Source organism: Bos grunniens, chromosome 1, assembly GCF_055505025.1.
Source record: "Bos grunniens cultivar Pamir isolate PY7600 chromosome 1, Bosgru_T2T1.0, whole genome shotgun sequence".
In the NCBI taxonomy this organism is placed as follows: Eukaryota; Metazoa; Chordata; class Mammalia; order Artiodactyla; family Bovidae; genus Bos; species Bos grunniens.
In genome coordinates this window covers 83,032,115-83,053,596 of record NC_141165.1, presented here as the reverse complement: position 1 = coordinate 83,053,596, position 21,482 = coordinate 83,032,115, and the positions used below count along the sequence as shown (strand labels likewise).

Here is a 21,482-nt window from a genome sequence, read left to right as displayed (position 1 = left end):
AACTCTTCATAAACATCAGATCAAGAGGCCCGAAATAGGTGAGTGGGTTCCACAAATATTCTACAGTTCTTACACTGATTAGGGAATCCTGTCTGATCTGTTCACGTATCTCCTAACCTCCTTACCCCATACACACAGACATTACACCTGTGTTGCTCCTTGAATGCTTGTATAATCCCATATTACTGAGCCATGGAAATTTGCACTCACTATATCCTTGTCTCATTTAGCCTTGTCATCCATGTGTGTGTGTGTGTGCTGAGTTGTGTCTAACCCTTAGCAACCCCATGGACTATAACCCACCAAGCTCCTCTGTCCATGGGATTTCCCGAGGGAAATACTGGAGTGGGTTGCCATTTCCTACTCCAGGGGATCTTCCCAACCAAGGGATCAAATCCAAGTCTCCTGCATTGCAGGCAGATTCTTTATCAACTGTGCCACCTGGGAAGTCAGCCTTGTTATCAGGGATGCCCTTTTGAATGCACTCTGATTCAAAATGTAGAAATACAACCCACCTCATGTGGGTGAGTAAGTGGGCAGGTCAACAGGAGAAGCAGTGCTAGAAGCAATCAAAAAATGCCAGGGCTGATGGAAGCTCATAGGATTTGACTCCAGAGCCTCTTTAAGCTTGTGTTCAGTGGTCTCTGGTCAATACCGAAATCAGATTGATTGTATTCTTTGCAGCCAAAGATGGAGAAGCTCTATACAGTCAACAAAAACAAGACCAGGAGCTGACCGTGGATCAGATCATGAACTCCTTATTGCCAAATTCAGACTTAAATTGAAGTAAGTAGGGAAAACCACTAGACCATTCAGGTATGACCTAAATCAAATCCCTTATGATTATACAGTGGAAGTGAGAAGTAGATTTAAGGGACTAGATATGATAGATAGAGTGCCTGATGAACTATGGACGGAGGTTCATGACATTGTACGGGAGACAGGGATCAAGACCATCCCCAAGAAAAAGAAATACAAAAAAGCAAAATGGCTGTCTGAAGAGGCCTTACAAATAGCTGTGAAAAGAAGAGAAGTGAAAAGCAAAGGAGAAAAGGAAAGATATAAGCATTTGAATGCAGAGTTCCAAAGAATAGCAAGGAGAGATAAGAAAGCCTTCCACAGCGATCAATGCAAAGAAATAGAGGAAAACAATAGAATAGGAAAGACTAGAGATCTCTTCAAGAAAATTAGAGATGCCAACGGAACATTTCATGTAAAGATGGGCTCTATAAAGGAAATGATATGGACCTAACAGAAGCAGAAGATATTAAGAAGAGGTGGCAAGAATACACAGAAGAACTGTACAAAAAAAATCTTCACGACCCAGATAATCATGATGGTGTGATCACTTATCTAGAGCCAGACATCCTGGAATGGGGATGTCTGTGTGGGCCTTAGTCAAGTGGGCCTTAGGAAGCATCACTATGAACAAAGCTAGTGGAGATGATGGAATTCCAGTTGAGCTATTTCAAATCCTGAAAGATGATGCTGTGAAAGTGATGCACTCAATATGCCAGCAAATTTGGAAAACTCAGCAGTGGCCACAGGACTGGAAAAGGTCCATTTTCATTCCAATCCCAAAGAAAGGCAATGCCAAAGAATGCTCTAACTACCACACAATTGCACCCATCTCACATGCTAGGAAAGTAATGCTCAAAATTCTCCAAGCCAGGCTTCAGCAATACTTGAACCATGAACTTCCAGATGTTCGAGTTGGTTTTAGAAAAGGCAGAGGAACCAGAGATCAGATTGCCAACACTTGTTGGATCATCAAAAAAGCAAGAGAGTTCCAGAAAAACATCTATTTCCGCTTTATTGACTATGCCAAAGCCTTTGACTGTGTGGATCACAATAAACTGTGGAAAATTCTGAAAGAGATGGGAATACCAGACCACCTGACCTGCCTCTTCAGAAATTTGTATGCAGGTCAGGAAGCAACAGTTAGAACTGGACATGGAACAACAGAGTGGTTCCAAATAGGAAAAGGAGTACGTCAAGGCTGTATATTGTCACCCTGCTTATTTAACTTATATGCAGAGTACATCATGAGAAACACTGGGCTGGAGGAAGCCCAAGCTGGAATCAAGATTGCCTGGAGAAATATCAATAACCTCAGATATGCAGATGACACCACCCTTATGGCAGAAAGTGAAGAAAAACTAAAAAGCCTCTTGATGAAAGTAAAAGAGGAGAGTGAAAAAGTTGGCTTAAAGCTCAACATTCAGAAAACTAAGATCGTGGCATCTGGTCCCATCACTTCACGGGAAATAGATAGGGAAACAGTGGAAACAGTGTCAGACTTTATTTTTGGGGGCTCCTAAATCACTGCAAATGGTGACTGCAGCCATGAAATTAAAAGACGCTTACTCCTTGGAAGGAAAATTATGACCAACCTAGATAGCATATTAAAAAGCAGCAACATTACTTTGCCAACAAAAGTCCGTCTAGTCAAGGCTATGGTTTTTCCAGTGGTCATGTATGGATGTGAGAGTTGGACTATAAAGAAAGCTAACGCTGAAGAATTGATGCTTTTGAAGTGTGGTGTTGGAGAAGACTCTTGAGAGTCCCTTGGACTGCAAGGAGATCCAACCAGTGCATCCTAAAGGAGATCAGTCCTGGGTGTTCATTGGAAGGACTGATGTTGAAGCTGAAACTCCAGTACTTTGGCCATCTCATGTGAAGTGTTGACTCACTGGAAAAGACCCTGATGCTGGGAGGGATTGGGGGCAGGAGGAGAAGGGGACGACAGAGGATGAGATGGTTGGATGACATCACCAACTCGATGGACATGAGTTTGGGTAGACTCCGGGAGTTGGTGATGGACAGGGAGGCCTGGCATGCTGCAGTTCATGGGGTCGCAAAGAGTTGGACACGACTGAGCGACTGAACTAAACTGAACTGAACCGAACATAGAACTTTGACCTCCAAATTAGCCAGTATCTCCTCTTCAACTTTGGTTTCAGCCTCAGCCTTTAAGAAACCAAATTGCTGAACACCTAACTGTAGCATCATTCCTGGCATCTCTGATAATATGTGTGATCTCAATGATCATGAGATTGACTAAGTTACCCTCATGTGTCAATGTGTCAATATCCATGTAATAGAAATAGGACATGTCACTTAGATGTATTGTTCTATATTGTTAGAATTTTCAGTTTCAAATATGGGTAAGCATTTTAGATGTAGGACTATAGTTTCCTCATATGTTTTAGTCTTTGAGATCCTATCAGTTGAAGTATAAATATATATTTATGAATTCAGAATGAAATACTGCAATAATTATGTTGATGGTAAACAACACATTCATTTTATACTGAAAAATAATGAAATATTTTTCCAATAGTTAAATAGAGAAATAGTTTGTGAGCTTGTTTCAGTGAAATTGCATCATTATCACTGACTAAATTATCAAGCACAGGAGTTGAAAGGAATGAAATCTTCACCTCCATCATCACTATCAGAAAATATAGAAAATTGGACATCTTGGTTACCACGTGTTACAGCAGTTTTCTGTACCAGCAGAGTTAGCCCTAAATATCTTTCTCTTTCACTTATTTCAGTTGGAAGTAAAGATCTGCTCACAGCTCAGAAGTGCAGTTCACTGACCATACATGTGGTCCAAAAATTGACAGTGTTGAGAAATTATTGTCCCCACAGTAGGTCAAACTCCTACATTTTGACTACTGAAAATTTGAACAATTACAAATTTAATGACACTTCCAATTTTCTTATTCTCAAGATATTCCTTATTTGAAGATAAGAGTGATCAGCATATTCTGATTTGCCTGCAACTGAGGGTGTTCCTGGACACATGACTTGATTAAATCAAGAAAGTCTAGGACACAAGGGAACGAGCAGTGTTATATTCTGCCTCAGTCTTGGATTTGACTCTATATTGTCTTTATTATTTAGCCAAAAATCTATATTTAGTGTATTTCTGCCACTAAAATCTTTCAGTGTTTTTTGACACATATACACCAAGTAATGGAGAAGGCAATGGCACCCCACTCCAGTACTCTTGCCTGGAAAATCCCATGGACGGAGGAGCCTGGTGGGTGTAGTCCATGGGGTCGCAAAGAGTCGGACACGACTGAGTGACTTCACTTTCATGCATTGGAGAAGGAAATGGCAACCCACTCCAGTATTCTTGCCTGGAGAATGCCAGGGATGGAGGAGCCTGGTGGGCTGCCGTCTATGGGGTCGCACAGAGTCAGACATGACTGAAGCAACTTAGCAGCAGCAGCACACCAAGTAATATTTTGCATACCACTTTTGCATAGGAGCAGCTAGGAGACCAGGTCTGGAGAGAAAATGGAGAGGTCTGCATGACTTATTTGTCTGGATGTGGTGGACTCAAATCCCAGGGCCTCATGGACTTACCCCAAATCCTGGGACCCCAGGAATGACCCCTGACACCATGCTTTTTATCCATTTCAACATTTTCTACTCTTCTTATGGGCTTCCCAGGTGGCCCTAGTGGTAAAGAACCTGCCTGCCAATGCAGAAGACTTAAGAGATATGGGTTTAATCCCTGGGTCTGAAAGATCCCCTGGAGGAGGGCATGGTGATTCACTCCAGTATTCTTGCTTGGAGAATCCCATGGACAGAGGAATCTAGATTGCTACAGTCCATAGAGTCACAAAGAGTTGGGCAGGACTGAAGCGACTCAGCATGCAAACACTTTTCTTAAGATTTCTATGGTTGACTTTCTTATAGGACAAGGAATCTGCCTAGGATCTTACTTCTTAGCATGCCTGATACTCCAGTTTTCATTTGCCAAGCCCTATGCCTCACCTGAGTCTTTTAAATAAATGTTTTTGTTAGTTGAAGACAAGTTAGCGTGTTGCTTTGGAGTTTTTAAACATTGCCTGGATTAATGAGCCAAGACCAGTAGTACTTTGCTTCCTCAATGTGCTGGAACACAGTGCAACAGCTCAGTAGGCATGTTTCTGCCCTTGAGATGGCTTCTTTGATATAAGATTATTTGGTTGAAATTCAACCTTCAGTTTGTGAAGAAAAAAAGCTGGTCAAATGTCCAATAAGATGATAAGTCTGTATTTGGGGGATTTAAAAAGATTTCTTTCTGAAAAAGAGAAGGAAGATGTTGATGAGATGATGATAAGTAACTAGCATTTATTATGATAATGTTCTGAGTTCTTTACTTGTTTTAACCTATTTAATCCTCATAGCAACTTAGGTATGTACTGTTATTGGCTAGGAAACTGAGACCGTAGTCACAAAACTAAGAATTGGTAGAATCATGATTTGAACCCAAGGTACCCAAGCTTCAGTACACTCTGGTATTTTTTATGATGGATAAAATATGGTCTTTAATATTTCAGTAGCACAATTTTGTAGCTAGTGTATGAAAGAATATTTTTCTCATTGCAACTTTAAACTTAATTTTTCATCAGAAATGAATTTTTCTCACCCAAGAAGACATGATTATGAAATCTTGAAATGTTACATGAGATTCAGCAACCAGCTGCTTATAATTTGAATCAATGCCAGTGTTCTCGTATTGGTAAAGAAACATATAAGCCATCCTATACAGCAGGAGAGACTTCTCTGGTGGCTCAGTGGTAAAGAATCCACCTGCCAACAACACAGGAGACGCAGGCCGGATCCCTGAGTTAGGAAGATCCCCTGGAGAAGGAAATGCCATGGACAGTGGATCCTGGTAGACTATAGTCCATGGGGTCACAAGAGAGTTAGACACTACTTAACAACAACAACAACAAAATACAGTGGGAGAGGGAGGGAGGGTGTAGAAGAACTGTCAGGAAGGTTAAGTGGAAACCAAAGAATCTGAGGCAATTTGCTTAGAACATTGTTTTCAACTAAGAGAAGAAAAAAATCATGATCATATTTCTAAAATGACTCTGCACCCATATTATAATAATGACTCAAAACTCACCATCTGAATTTTAGGTACAGATCAGCCTTATATGTATGCACCCCTCAAAATCATCTGCCCATCATTAGAGACCCAAAGATACTTAGCAAAATATGAAAGACACAATGATCTCGCGAATCCTTCCTGCTCTAGAATTTGATGATTCTAAATCAGATGCTTCACAGCTAGACTACATTCTCTAATTGTCCCAAATAGCAAAAAAGGGCAAGAATCCAACGGGTTTGTTTTCTACACCAGTTGGACTCATACTTAGGCTAAAAATATCTAACCTATAAAATGCTGTTATTATTGGTCATAAATAGATCAAGATAACTTACCACTGTGAAAATTAATAGAATACTTCTGGCTGTATTAGAACTTGTTTGAGATATACAAATCACTCTCATGGAATTATTCAAGGCTCATACAATCCTGAGAATTAAGAGTTTTCATCTGTGACTCATAAGTAAAGAAAAGGAGAAATAGAAATGCCAAGGGTTTCTTTAGAGTCGCACAGTATTTTGATTGCAATTTTGCACTATATATAGACTGATAATTGCACATGCATGATTAACCAAAGAACTTCGTATTTGTGATATTAGAGGAGGGCATCAGAAGAGATAACCAATACTGTGGCATAAAGCTAATTTCAAAAATGACAAGCCAGGATTGAAAACATCCTGTCATTAATTTCTGCTAACACTGTTTATCCCTCATAAAAATATGAATAAAAATCTCAAGGCTTTAGGAATCTATATCAGATCAGGTATGTTTTTATTCTCTTGCTCTCTCTCTAATACATACATATATACATATACATATATATATATTTAGCTTCTCTGATGGTAAAGAAGTGAAGTGAAGTGAAAGTCACTCAGTCGTGTCCGACTCTTTGTGAGTCCATGGAATTCTCCAGGCCAGAATACTGGAGTGGGTAGCCTTTCCCTTCTCCAGGGGATCTTCCCAACCCAGGGATTGAACCCAGATCTCACACATTGCAGGCAGATTCTTTACCAGCTGAACCACAATGGTGGTAAAGGATCTGCCTGCAATTCAAGAGACATATGCAAAAGACATGGGTTTGATCCCTGTGTCAGGAAGATCATCTGGAGGAGAAAATGGCTATCCATTCCAGTATTCTCACCTGGAAAATCCCATGGACAGAAGAGCCTGGTGGGCTACAATCCATGGGGTCACAGAGTTGAACACAACTGAGCATGCAAGCATATGGGCTTAATTTAATTTTAAGGTAGGCAGAACACCTACTTACAGAATTATATATAATGAATGGTGCCTGTGTTTAACTCTATTAAAAATTGAGATGCTTTGTGCGTGGAATGTACTTCACAGAGATATTCATGCTAATGGAATTGATTCAATGAAAATCATGCACTTTCAAGAGTTATACCCATATTATTTATTAAAGAAACAAATTCTATTTGCTAAAAATGTAGAAAACAGCTATTTATTTTTCAATATGCCTAGATAACTATTGCCAGGGACGTCTCTTTCTGTTGATTTCCATCCAGTACATATAATGCACATTAAAACTGAAAATTCACAGAACAAAAAATATTTATTGTGATGTTTATATTTGGGAGGTAAAGGTCTACAATTTGGTTGAGAAAGGAAGATTGATGCCAAGATAACATAACTGATAGAAATAGAAATTCCCCAGCCTAATTCATTTTTTCCCTTTTATTCTATCACTAGACTGGAGTGGCTTGCCAGTATTGCCTGAAGTTGGAGCTCTGGCTGCACCAGTTATATTCACCCTTGGGGTAAAGAAACCCATTTATGGTTTAACTTCAAATGAAAATCAGCAGAAACCAAATAAAAAGTAATTAAGAACAGAATTCAGCTTGTTTCTTTATGTATTTATATTTTTCCTTATATGTGCTTGCTGTTTCTGTTTGTTTATTCATTTATTTTAAATATACTTACTCACATGACTTTAGTCTCATATATTTGAACAAAATGCCGTTCAAAAATACTATTCTCAGTTCCTGAGAAAAAGATAAAGTTATGTCAGCCTTAGCCACTACAAGATTACTTTTTTACTAGGACTAGAAACCTAAGAAATTCCAAAATATGCCATGGCCTGAAAAGTGAACCCATTACCTGTATATCTGGGGTGGATTTTAGTCAGCTGGACAAATGATTGTGAACTTCCCAATAGTTCCCATGACTGATGCTAACTCACTAAACTGTAAAATCAGGTTTCCATTTTTGTGTCTGTCAGAAATTATTGTAGTTGAGGGAAATATTTTTTCTTTGATTACTCATAACTATGATATGGCTATTGGAGAAACTCAAACAACATTTTCAAGGGTATAAAAATCCATTACAGTCACAAGACCATGATAACTAAATTTTAACCCTGAAACTAATTCTTGTAGCTTTTTGTCTTTTCATAACAAGACTTCTTCCTTTTCAGATAAAAAAAGCATCCATGAATCATGCCTCAGTCATATCCATTAAGAGATAAATTATATTGTATCCATAGGTTGCATATTAAAAAATGCATTGTAACTCATCATAATATTGGATTATTTATTCTCAGCATTGGTGATTCATAGACATGCACATATTATTCATCTCAGTACTGCCCACAAAACCTAGCATAATGCTTTGCACATAGAAGGTGATTTATTTATGATTACTGTGATGATTATATGTTTATTTATCACAATATGTAGAATCCATAAGCTAACACTCTCCATCCTGCCAGTATTTATGATTCTCTCCAGATAGACTTGAGTAAGGGTAACATCTGCTTATGAGAGACATTTATTCACATAAAGTTGCTTTCAAACTCTTACCTTGATACAAGGAGTTGGAATTTGTTGTCATATTTTAAATAATCTATGTTTAGAATAACAGTGATAAGTAGGCAGTAGCCTAGGACACATGAATGGCCACGGGTCACAGTTCAGTTTAGTTCAGTCACTCAGTCGTGTCCGACTCTTTGCAACCCCATGCACGCCAGGCCTCCCTATCCATCACTAACACCCGGACCCCACCCAAACCCATGGCCATCGAGTCGGTGATGCCATCCAACCATCTCATCCTCTGTCATCCCCTTCTCCTCATGCCCTCAATCTTTCCCAGCATCAGGGTCTTTTCAAATGAGTCAGCTCTTCACATCTGGTGGCCAAAGTATTGGAGTTTCAGCTTCAACACCAGTCCGTCCAATGAACACCCAGGACTGATCTCCTTTAGAGTGGACTGGTTGAATCTCCTTGCAGTCCAAGGGACTCTCAAGAGTCTTCTCCAGCACCACAGTTCAAAAGCATCAATTCTTCAGTGCTCAATTTTCTTTATGGTCCAACTCTCACATCCATACATGACCACTGGGAAAACCATAGCCTTGACTAGACAGACCTTTGTAGGAAAAGTAATGTCTCTGCTTTTTAATATGCTGTCTAGGTTGGTCATAACTTTCCTTCCAAGGAGTAAGCGTCTTTTAATTTCATGGCTACAATCACCATCTGCAGTGATTTTGGAGCCCAGAAGAATAAAGTTAGCCACTGTTTCCACCGTTTCCCCATCTACCTGCCATGAAGTGATGGGACTGGATGCCATGATCTTCATTTTCTGAATCTTGAGGTTTAAGCCAACTTTTTCACTCTCCTCTTTCACTTTCACAAAGAGGCTCCTTAGTTCTTATTCACTTTCTGCCATAAGGGTGGTGTCATCTGCATATCTGAGGTTATTGATATTTCTCCCGGCAGTCTTGATTCCAGCTTGTGCTTCCTCCAGCCCAGCATTTCTCATGATGTACTCTGCATATAAGTTAAATAAGCAGGGTGACAATATACAGCCTTGACGTACTCCTTTTCCTATTTGGAACCACTCTGTTGTTCCATGTCCAGTTCTAACTGTTGCTTCCTGACCTGCATACAGGTTTCTCAAGAGGCAGGTCAGGTGGTATAGTATTTCTATCTCTTGAAGAATTTTCCACAGTTTATTGTGATCCACACAGTCAAAGGCTTTGGCATAGTCAATAAAGCAGAAATAGATGTTTTTCTGGAACTCTCTTGCTTTCTTGCTGATACAGCAGATGTTGGCAATTTGATCTCTGGTTCCTCTGCCTTTTCTAAAACCAGCTTGAACATCAGGAAGTTCACGGTTCACATATTGCTGAAGCCTGGCTTGGAGAATTTTGAGCATTACTTTCCTAGCCTGTGAGATGAGTGCAATTGTGTGGTAGTTAGAGCATTTTTTGGCATTGCCTTTCTTTGGGATTGGAATGAAAACTGACCTTTTCCAGTCCTGTGGCCACTGCTGAGTTTTCCAAATTTGCTGGCATATTGAGTGCATCACTTTCACAGCATCATCTTTCAGGATTTGAAATAGCTCAACTGGAATTCCATCATCTCCACTAGCTTTGTTCATAGTGATGCTTCCTAAGGCCCACTTGACTTCACATTTCAGCATGTCTGGCTCTAGGTGAGTGATCACACCATCGTGATTATCTGGGTCATGAAGATCTTTTTTGTGCTGTTCTTCTGTGTATTCTTGCCACCTCTTCTTAATATCGTCTGCTTCTTATAGGTCCCTACCATTTCTGTCCTTTATTGAGCCCATCTTTGCATGAAATGTTCCCTTGGTATCTCTAATTTTCTTGAAGAGATCTCTAGTCTTTCCCATTGTGTTGTTTTCCTCTATTTCTTTGCATTGATCACTGAGGAAGGCTTTCTTATCTCTCCTTGCTATTCTTTGGAACTCTGCATTCAAATGGGTATATCTTTCCTTTTCTCCTTTGCTTTTCGCTTCCCGTCTTTTCACAGCTATTTGTAAGGCCTCTTCAGACAGCTATTTTGCTTTTTTGCATTTCTTTTTCTTGGGGATGGTCTTGATTCCTGTTTCCTGTAGAATGTCATGAACCTCCATCCATATTTCATCAGGCACTCTATCAGATCTAGTCCCATAAATCTATTTCTCACTTCCACCGTATAGTCATAAGGGATTTGATTTAGGTCATACCTGAATGGTCTAGTGGTTTTCTCCATTTTCTTCAATTTAAGTCTGAATTTGGCAATAAGGAGTTCATGATCTGAGCCACAGTCAGTTCTCGGTCTTGTTTTTGTTGACTGTATAGAGCTTCTCCATCTTTGGCTGCAAAGAATATAATCAATCTGATTTTGGTGTTGACCATCTGGTGATGTCCATGTGTAGAGTCTTCTTATGTGTTGTTGGAAGAGAGCGTTTGCTATGACCAGTGCGTTCTCTTGGCAGAACTCTATTAGCCTTTGCCCTGCTTCATTCTGTACTCCAAGGGCAAATTTTCCTTTTACTCCAGGTGTTTCTTGACTTTCTACTTTTGCCTTCCAGTCCCCTATAATGAAAAGGGCATCTTTTTTGGGTGTTCTAGGTCTTGTAGGTCTTCATAGAACTGTTCAACTTCAGCTTCTTCAGCATGACTGGTCAGGGCATAGACTTGGATTACCATGATATTGAATGGTTTGCCTTGGAAACAAACAGAGATCATTCTGTCATTTTTGAGTTTGCATCCAAGTACTGCATTTACAAAAGAATGATAAATATTGACCTTAACTTCGTAGATAAAGAATTACTCAAGGTTCTCTAGAGAAATGAAACCAACAGGGTGGAGCGAGAGAGAGAAATAGATTTGTTACAAGGAATCAACTAACATGATTACGGAGGCTGAAAAGCTCAAAAATTGTAGTAAGAATGCTGGAGACACAGAAAGTTGATTCTCGTCCCAGCCTGCGTCTGAAGGCTTCAGAATCAGAGAGACAATGCTGTAAGTGCTAGTCCCAAAGCTGCCGAGTTTGAGATCCAAGAAAAGAAAGAAAAACTAAAGTATTACTTTAAGTACAAAGGCAAGAGAAACACCTATGTTCACCTCAAGAAATCAGACAAGTTGTTGTTACTGTTTGGCCACTCAGTCTTGTCTGTCTCTTTGCAAACACATGGACTGCAGCACGCCAGGTTTCCCTGTCCTTCACTATCTCCTAGAGTTGCTCAAACTAATGTCCATTGAGTCAGTGATGTCATCCAACCATCTCATCCTCTGTCATCCCCTTCTCCTGCCTTCAATCTTTCCCAGCATCAGAGTCTGCTCCAGTCAGTCAGTTCTTTGCATCACATGGCCAAAGTATGGAGTTTCAGCCTCAGCATCAGTCCTTCCAATGAATATTCAGGACTGATTTCCTTTAGGATTGACTGGTTGGATCTCCGTGAAGTCCAAGGGACTCTCAAGAGTCTTCTCCAACACCACAGTTCAAAAGCATCATTTCTCTGGCACTCAACCTTCCTTATAGTCCAACTTTCAGATTCTTACATGACTACTGGAAAATTCATAGCTTTGACTAGATGGACCTTTGTTGACACAATAATGTCCCTGCTTTTTAATATGCTGTCTAGGTTGGTCATAGCTTTTCTTCCAAGGAACAAGCATCTTTTAATTTCATGGTTGCAGACACCATACACAGTGATTTTGGAGCCCCCAAAGTAAAGTCTGTCACTGTTTCCATTATTTCCCCATCTATTTTCCATGAAGTGATGGGACCAGATGCCACGATCTTAGTTTTCTGAATGTTGAGTTTTAAGCCAACTTTTTCACTTTCCTCTTTCACTTTCATCAAGAGGCTCTTTAGTTCTTCTTCAATTTCTACCATAAGGGTAGTGTCATATGCTGAGGTTATTGATATTTCTCCTAGCAATCTTGATTCTAGTTTGTGCTTCATCCAGACAGCATTTCACATGATGTACTCTGCATATAAGTTAAATAAGCAGGGTGACAACACACAACCTTGACATACTCCTCTCCATATTTGAAACCAGTCTGTTGTTCCATGTCCAGTTCTAACTGTTGCTTCTTGACCTGCATACAGATTTCTCAAGAGGCAGGTCAGGTGATCTGGTATTCCTATGTCTTGAATAATTTTCTACAGTTTGTTGTAATCCACATAGTCAAAGGCTTCGTAGTCAATAAAGCAGAAGTAGATGTTTTTCTGGAATTCTCTTGCTTTTTCTATGATCCAGAAGATGTTGGCAATTTGATCTCTGGTTTCTCTGCCTTTTCTAAATCCAGCTTCAACATCTGGAAGTTCATGGTTCATGTGCTATTGAAGCCTGGCTTGGAGAATTTTGAGCATTACTTTGCTAGCGTGTGAGATAAGTGCAATTGTGTCATAGTTTGAACATTCTTTGGCATTGCCTTTCTTTGGGATTGGAATGAAAACAGACCTTTTCCAGTTCTGTGGCCACTGCTGAGTTTTCCAAATTTGTTGGCATATTGAGTGCAGCAATTTCACAGCATCATCTTTTATGATGATGCTCATCAATAGCTCAACTGGAATTCTATCACCTCCGCTACCTTTATTTATAGTGATGCTTCCTAAGCCCCTCTTGACTTTAAATTCCAGGATGTCTGACTCTAGGTGAGTGATCACACCATTGTGGTTATCTGGGTCATGAAGATCTTTTTTGTATAGTTCTTCTGTGTATTCTTGCCACCTCTTTCTAATATCTTCTGCCTTTGTTAGATCCATATCACTTCTGTCCTTTATTGTGCCCATCTTTGCATGAAATGTTCCCTTGGTATCTCTAATTTTCTTGAAGAGATCTCTAGTCTTTCCCATTCTATTGTTTTCCTCTACTTCTATGCATTGATCGCTGAGAAAGGCTTTCTTATCTCTCCTTGCTATTCTTTGGAACTCTAGGTTTAGGTGGGTATATCTTTCCTTTTCTCCCTTGCCTTTCACTTCTCTTCTTTTCTCAGCTATTTGTGATCAGACAACCATTTTGCCTTTTTGCATTTCTTTTTCTTGAGGATGGTTTTGATCACTGCCTCCTGTACAATGTTATGAACCTCCATCCATAGTTCTTCAGGCACAATCAGGAGAGCAATCTGCTGTACTCATCTACCATTCTCATCAAGAAATACCCACTTAGGTGTGTGCACACTAAGCCACTTAAGTTGTCTCCAACTGTGTGCATCACTATGGATTACCAGTCTCTTTTGACCATGGAATTCTCCAGGCAAAAACACTTGAGGGGGTTGCCATGTCCTCCTCCAGGGGATCTCCCTGACACAGGGACTGAGCCTGCATCTCTTAACCCATATTGGCAGGTAGGTTTTTTTTTTTTTTTTTTTTTTTTTTTTTACCACTAGTACCACTTAAAGAACCCACCCTTCCTGGTAGTCCAGTGGTTAAAAATCCTAGTTGCAATACAGGGAACATCGGCTAAATCTCTGGTCAGGGAACTATGATCCCACATGCCTCGGAGCTGCAACCACTGAGCCTGTGTGCTCTAGAAGCTGTGTGCCACAACTACTTAAGCCCACATTTCATAAGTAGAGAGTACATGCACCACAGTGAAACATCCCAAGTGATGCAGCAAAAATCAGCAACTAAGACCTGACGTGAAAAGAAAATAATTTTTTTTTTTTTTAAATACCCTCACCAGCATACACAGAATGTTTGACCAAATGTCTGGATGCCCCATGGGCCACTGAAATCAACATATAAAATTAATCATCACAGATATTTAGGATTTCAACATTCCTTTCACACATAACTCCATGTCATTGATAGCTCTTCAACAGGACAAGTTATGTCTAGCCTTTAGCATGGCCTTTGCCTATGTTTTCTCAGTATATATACACATGTATATCTACATTTTATATTGAATACATTTTATATATTTATATTTAATTAATGTGAATATGGAGAAGGCAATGGCATCCCACTCCAGTACTCTTGCCTGGAAAATCCCATGGACGGAGGAGCCTGGCAGGCTGCAGTCTAGGGGGTCGCTAAGAGTCGGACACAACTAAGAGACTTCACTTTCACTTTCCACTTTCATGCATTGGAGAAGGAAATGGCAACCCACTCCAGTGTTCTTGCCTGGAGAATCCCAGGGATGGGGAAGCCTGGTGGGCTGCCGTCTATGGGGTCGCACAGAGTCGGACACGACTGAAGCAACTTAGCAGCAGCAATGTGAATATATTTATATATTTTATATTTATACTTAATAGTATTAATAGATTAATTCTCTCTTTCTAAAAAGAGGGAGAACAGCTATAATTTTCAAGGTGCCATGAATGAGCTATGAAGGATAGAAAATTGTCTAAGAAAGAATTATTGCCTCCAAGGTAACTTACATCATCACTGGGGAGACAAAACACATGCAATAGAAAAAAAAAAAAACTAGTACAAAGTAGCCTCTTTTGTGTTAGACAATGTTTTTGTTTTAAAGTATATTTTAGCTCACAGTCTTAAATATATATTTTATAATAAATTTGTCAGGTTATGAAAATCTGATCTACCTGAGAAATGTTTACATTTGAAGTAGCTTTATCACACATTTTATTTATAAATATAATTCAAGTGTTGTATATAATATTCATAAACCTCTAAAAAGAGAGAAAATATCACTGGAAATTTCATAACTTGGAGTTAATAACTGCTAACATTTTTTATATAACCTTCTGTATTTCTCTATACAAATATAGATATAGATATAATTGAATTTTAATACATGCTATTTTCTGACTAGCAATTACATTATATTGCACTCAAAATACATTGAACAATTGCAACACACTGTGAATATCTTTTCTGCTGCTTAATTTTTTAACATTCCTAGCTTCAGAAATCAAATAGTATTACAAAGTTTACAGTGAAAGGCATTGGTTTCCTGAATACCTTCCACACACTGACTCTCACTCTTCATGAGTTCAGTTCAGTCGCTCAGTAGTGTCTGACTCTTTGCGACCCCACGGACTGTAGCACGCCAGGCCTCCCTGTCCATCACCAACTCCCAGAGTCCACCCAAACCCATGTCCATCAAGTCGGTGATGCCATCCAACCATCTCATTCTCTGTCATCCCCTTCTCCTCCTGCCCTCAATCTTTCGCAGAATCAGGGTCTTTTCAAATGAGTCAGCTCTTTGCATCAGGTGGCCAAAGTACTGGAGTTTCAGCTTCAACATCAGTCCTTCCAATGAACACCCAGGACTGATCTCCTTTAAGATGCACTGGTTGGATCTCCTTGCAGTCCAAGGGACTCTCAAGAGTCTTCTCCAACACCACAGTTCAAAAGCATCAATTCTTTAGTGCTTAGCTTTCTTTATAGTCCAACTCTCACATCCATAAATGACTACCATAGCCTTGACTAGATGGACTTTTGTTGGCAAAGTAATGTCTCTGCTTTTTAATATGCTGTCTAGGTTGTTTATAACTTTCCTTCCAAGGAGTAAGTGTTTTTTAATTTCATGGTTGCAATCACCATCTGCAGTGATCTTGGTGCCCCAAAAAATAAAGTCAGCCACTGTTTCCATTGTTTCCCCATTTATTTGCCATGAAGTGATGGGACTTGATGCCATGATCTTAGTTTTCTGAATGTTGAGCTTTAAGCCAACTTTTTCACTCTCCTCTTTCATGTTCATCAAGAGGCTCTTTAGTTCTTCTTCACTTTCTGCCATAAGGGTGGTGTCATCTGCATATCTCAGGTTATTGATATTTCTCCCGGCAGTCTTGATTCCAGCTTGTGCTTCATCCAGCCCAGTGTTTCTCATGATGTACTCTGCATAGAAGTTAAATAAGCAGGATGACAATATACAGCCTCGACGTACTCCTTTTCCTATTTGGAACCAGTCTGTTGTTCCATGTCCAGTTCTAACTGTTGCTTCCTGACCTGCATACAGATTTCTGAAGAGGCAGGTCAGTGGTCTGGTATTCCCATCTCTTGAAGAATTTCCCACAGTTTATTGTGATCCACACAGTCAAAGACTTTGGCATAGTCAATAAAGCAGAAATAGATGTTTTTCTGGAACTCTCTTGCTTTTTCGATGATCCAGCGGATGTTGACAATTTGATCTCTGGTTCCTCTGCCAAAACCAGCTTCAACATCTGGGAGTTCACAGTTCAAGTATTGCTGAAGCTTGGCTTGGAGAATTTTGAGCATTACTTTCCTGGCCTGTGAGATGAGTGCAATTGGGAGGTAGTTAGAGCATTCTTTGGCATTGCCTTTCTTTGGGATTGGAATGAAAACGGACCTTTTCCAGTCCCGTGGCCACTGCTGAGTTTTCCAAATTTGCTGGCATATTGAGTGCAGCACTTTCACAGCATCATCTTTCAGGATTTGAAATAGCTCAACTGGAATTCCATCACCTCCACTAGCTTTGTTCATAGTGATGCTTCCTAAGGCTCACTTGACTTCACATTCCAGCATGTCTGGCTCTAGGTGAGTGATCACACCATCGTGATTATCTGGATCGTGAAGATCTTTTTTGTACAGTTCTTCTGTGTATTCTTGCCACCTCTTCTTACTATCTTCTGCTTCTGATAGGTCCCTACCATTTCTGTCCTTTATTGAGCCCATCTTTGCATAACATGTTCCCTTGGTATCTCTGATTTTCTTGAAGAGATCTCTAGTCTTTCTCATTCTATAGTTTTCCTCTATTTCTTTGCATTGATCGTGAGGAAGGCTTTCTTATCTCTCCTTGCTATTCTTTGGAACTCTGCATTCAAATGGGTGTATCTTTCCTTTTCTCCTTTGCTTTTTGTTTTCCTTCTTTTCACAGCTATTTGTAAGGCCTCCTCAGTCAGCCATTTTCTTTTTTGCAATTCTTTTTCTTGGGGATGGTCTTGATTGCTGTTTCCTGTAGAATGTCATGAACCTCCGTCCATAGTTCATCAGGCACTCTGTCAGTGTTTATATTTTTAAGACTAAATAGTATTCAGAGTGGAGTCATGTATTATTCAAGATTACATATTCTTATATAATTTTAAATCATTTCCTTCTCTTTAGAATTTACTTACTTTCTTTTGGTTGTTTTTATTTACCTATTGCTAACATTCCCAAACCCTTACAAAATTGTAAATCTCACTGTGTTCAAGTATATCAGGCATTCTATGAGACATTTATTCTTCCATAGATAGGCTAGTGTGAGCCCTTTGGCCTCTTTCTCTATTTGCAATGTGCCAGCCTCTAGACCTGTTATTCTGGGATGTCCCTTCCCCATCATTTTGAGAGGGTCCTTTGGTTCTTCAATATGTGACTCCTTATTTCCTGAGTTCAGTGTCTTTCATAGTTTATGTTCTAATTGTGTGGGAACGAATCTTCCAGTAGTGATGTGGAAAAGGTGATATTTTTGAGGTCTTACATGTCTGAAGACATCTTTATTCTTCTCACTCTTGGGGGGTTACTGTGCACACACTTTTGTTTCCCTCAGAATTTTGAAGGCATTGCTCCATTTTCTTTCACTCCCCATTTTGTTACTGAGATGTCTAACACCATTCTGATTGCTAAAAGCTTGGTGAGACTCTCCCCAGACAGCATATATATTGAATATACACAATATCTATTGTTCTGGGGATTCAGCAGATCCCTCCAATCTGGAAACTTGTGTCCTTCACTTCCGGGAAATTTCATTGCCTCATGTCTTTATTCATTTCCTCTGCTCCTTTTTACATTCTCTTTTTCTGGAACTCCTCTCATTTGGACAATGATACCACTGATCTGATTTTCAAGATTTGTTTATTTTTCCTGCTAGTCACTTCATATTCCCTTTTTTTAAAATTCAAGTATAGTTGATTTATTGATTTTTCTAGATTTCTGATCTTTCCTCTCCTGTGTCCTATTTCTTTATTTGTTTTATTCTCTGACAGATTTCTTCAACTTTATCTCTCAGTCCTCGATTGAATTGTTTTTCTGCTATCAGTTTTTAATTCCTAAAGGCTTCTTAATAGAACATGTATGCTCTGCATACTTTTTCCCCCAGGCCCTTTTTCTTATCCTGAGTGCAGCTCTCCTCAATCTCCTTTGCTTCTCATTTCAATCTCTAAACATTTTCACTCTTAAGAGCATTTAACAGTTTGCTTTGTCTAAACATTGTAATTGACTATTTGAAACAGAAACCAGCCCTCTTTTCTCTTCTACAGACACATCTTCTCCTAACGTGAACTTAAATACCATTTATATGAGGGTGACTCTAGTCTTTTATGATACATTATATAAAACAGCCCTCCATGGGCTCTATTTGCTCCATCACTCTCTACTACATTCCCTTTCTGTATTTTCTTCAATGTTCTTGTTATTACATAATATGGTTCTAGTATATATATATTATATAATATAATTTTATGCTACATTATAACATAGTATGTGTGTGTGGGAAGTCACTTTAGTTGTGACTGATTCTGTGTGATCCTATGGACTGTAGCTTGATGGGCTCCTCTATCCATGGGACTCTCCAGGCAGGAATGATAGAATGGATTGCCATGCCCTCCTTCTGGGGATCTTCCCAACCCAGGGATCAAATCCATGTCTCCTATCTCCTGCACTGGCAGGCATTTCTTTACTACTAGCGCCACCTGGGAAGCCCCATAACATAGTATGAATGCTATGTCTCTTCTGTCGTGTCTGTCGTGAGACCCTATGGACTGCAGTCTGCCAGGCTCCTCTGTCCTCTGTGGGATTTCCCAGGCAAGAATAGTGGAGTGGATTGCTATTTCCTTCTCCAGGGGTTCTCCCTGATTCAGGGATCGAACCCGGGTCTCTTAAGTCTCTTGCATTAACAGGCGGGTTCTTTACCACTAGCACCACCTGGGAAGATATAACACAATATAGTATGCATTATATTGGAGAAGGGAATGGCAACCGACTCCAGTATTCTTGGAATACCCTAGAAAATCCCATGGGCAGAGGAGCCTGGTGGGCTACAGTCCATTGGGTCACAAAAGGTTGGACACGACTGAGGGACTAACACACAGGCAATACATAAGCTCTTCAATTGAATGGTCTTTGTTCATGCTGTTAAGATGGTAACGATAACCCCATATATGAGACACTAAAAAAGACACAGATGTATAGAACAGTCTTATGGACTCTGTGGGAAAGGGCAAGGGTGGGATAATGGCATTGAAGCATGTATAATATCATATGTGAAACAAATCGCCAGTCCAGGTTCAATGCATGATACAGGATGCTCGGGGCTGGTGCACTGGGATGACCCAGAGGGATGGTATGGGGAGGGAGGTGGGAAGGGGGTTCAGGATGGGGAACATGTGTACACCCGTGGCGGATTCATGTTGATGTATGGCAAAACCAATACAATATTGTAATTAGCCTCCAATTAAAATAAATAAATTTATATTAAAATAAATAAATAGAGAAAAAAAAGTTCAGACTCTGATACCCAGTAGAGTTGGATTTCCCTGGTGGCTCAGACGGTAAAGCGTCTGCCCGCAATGCGGGAGACCTGGATTCAATTCCTGGGTCAGGAAGATCCCCTGGAGAAGGAAATGGCAATCCACTCCAGCACTCTTGCCTGGAAAAATCCCATGGACAGAGGAGCCTGATAGGCTACAGTCCATGGGGTCGCAAAGAGTTGGACACGACTGAGCTACTAGCTACTACTACCCAGTAGAGTATTTTGTCACCAGGCTTCATTAATATTTTTTAATGATTCAGTATCTCTGAGAATATGAAATCAGCTTTTAAAATGTTTTCGTCTATTCTTTAAGGTATTTCAGTCTCCTCTGTGTTCCCCTTTTCTAAAGATTATTTACAGGTAAGCAGAGGCTTTTTATCTAGTACCTGAATATCCAGGTACTTTCATACTTTTATCAAGTACTAGATATACTATTGGAGAAGGCAATGGCACCCCACTCCAGTACTCTTGCCTGGAAACTTCCATGGTTGGAGGAGCCTGGTAGGCTACAGTCCATGGGGTCACTAGGACTCAGACACGACTGAACGACTTCACTTTCACTTTTCACTTTCATGCATTGGAGAAGGAAATGGCAACCCACTCCAGTATTCTTGCCTGGAGAATCCCAGGGACGGGGAAGCATGGTGGGCTGCCGTCTATGGAGTCGCACAGAGCTGGACACGACTGAAGCGACTTAGCAGCAGCAGCAGCAGATATACTATTGGAAGGAATGATGCTGAAGCTGAAACTCCAGTACTTTGGCCACCTCATGGGAAGAGTTGACTCATTGGAAAAGACTCTGATGTTGGGAGGGATTGGGGAAAGGAGGAAAAGGTGACGACAGAGGATGAGATGGCTGGATGGCATCACTGACTCGATGGACGTGAGTCTGAGTGAACTTCGGAAGCTGGTGATGGACAGGGAGGCCTGGCGTGCTGCGATTCATGGGGTCGCAAAAAGTAGGACACTACTGAGTGACTGAACTGAACTGAGATATACTATTATCTAGGATCTAGTACCTGGTGGTTCATATGTTAAGAAGAATCTAAAGCATAGATGGAGAACAATGCATATGGGAGGAGCTTACTGTATAGAAGGCTTCACTGTAGGGTAATTAAGCAGTTTCTAGCTATTTTGTTCAGGATCCTAAATGTCAGTATCAGTGTTCTTTTCTGTTAGGCTAGTCCATTAACCCACAGAACAAGTTTTCTTTTTTTTTTCTCTCTCTCTTTGTTGTTGTTACTTGGGGATATGAACAGGATTGCTATTTAGCATGTATCAGCAATTTTTTAAACATGACATACATACCAGAAACCCTAGACTTCCTATTTTGCCAAGACCTAGCAATTGCAGGTATGGCTTGGGTCCACTAAATCCAGAGTCCCTTGGACAG

At 40.0% G+C, this 21,482-nt stretch overlaps 1 long non-coding RNA gene across 2 annotated transcripts in view; it reads left to right on the top strand.

The window, feature by feature from the left end:
* Window positions 1-7,752, top strand: part of LOC147379763 (uncharacterized) — a 57,287-nt gene extending 49,535 nt beyond the window's left edge. The window contains exons 2-3 of one of the 2 annotated variants that reach the window (XR_015134040.1): window positions 685-786; window positions 7,610-7,752. This is a non-coding gene — a long non-coding RNA (uncharacterized LOC147379763). The remainder of the gene's footprint in view (window positions 1-684; window positions 787-7,609) is intronic. The other variant, XR_015134039.1, reaches the window with a different exon arrangement.
* The last annotated feature ends 13,730 nt before the right edge of the window (window positions 7,753-21,482 follow it).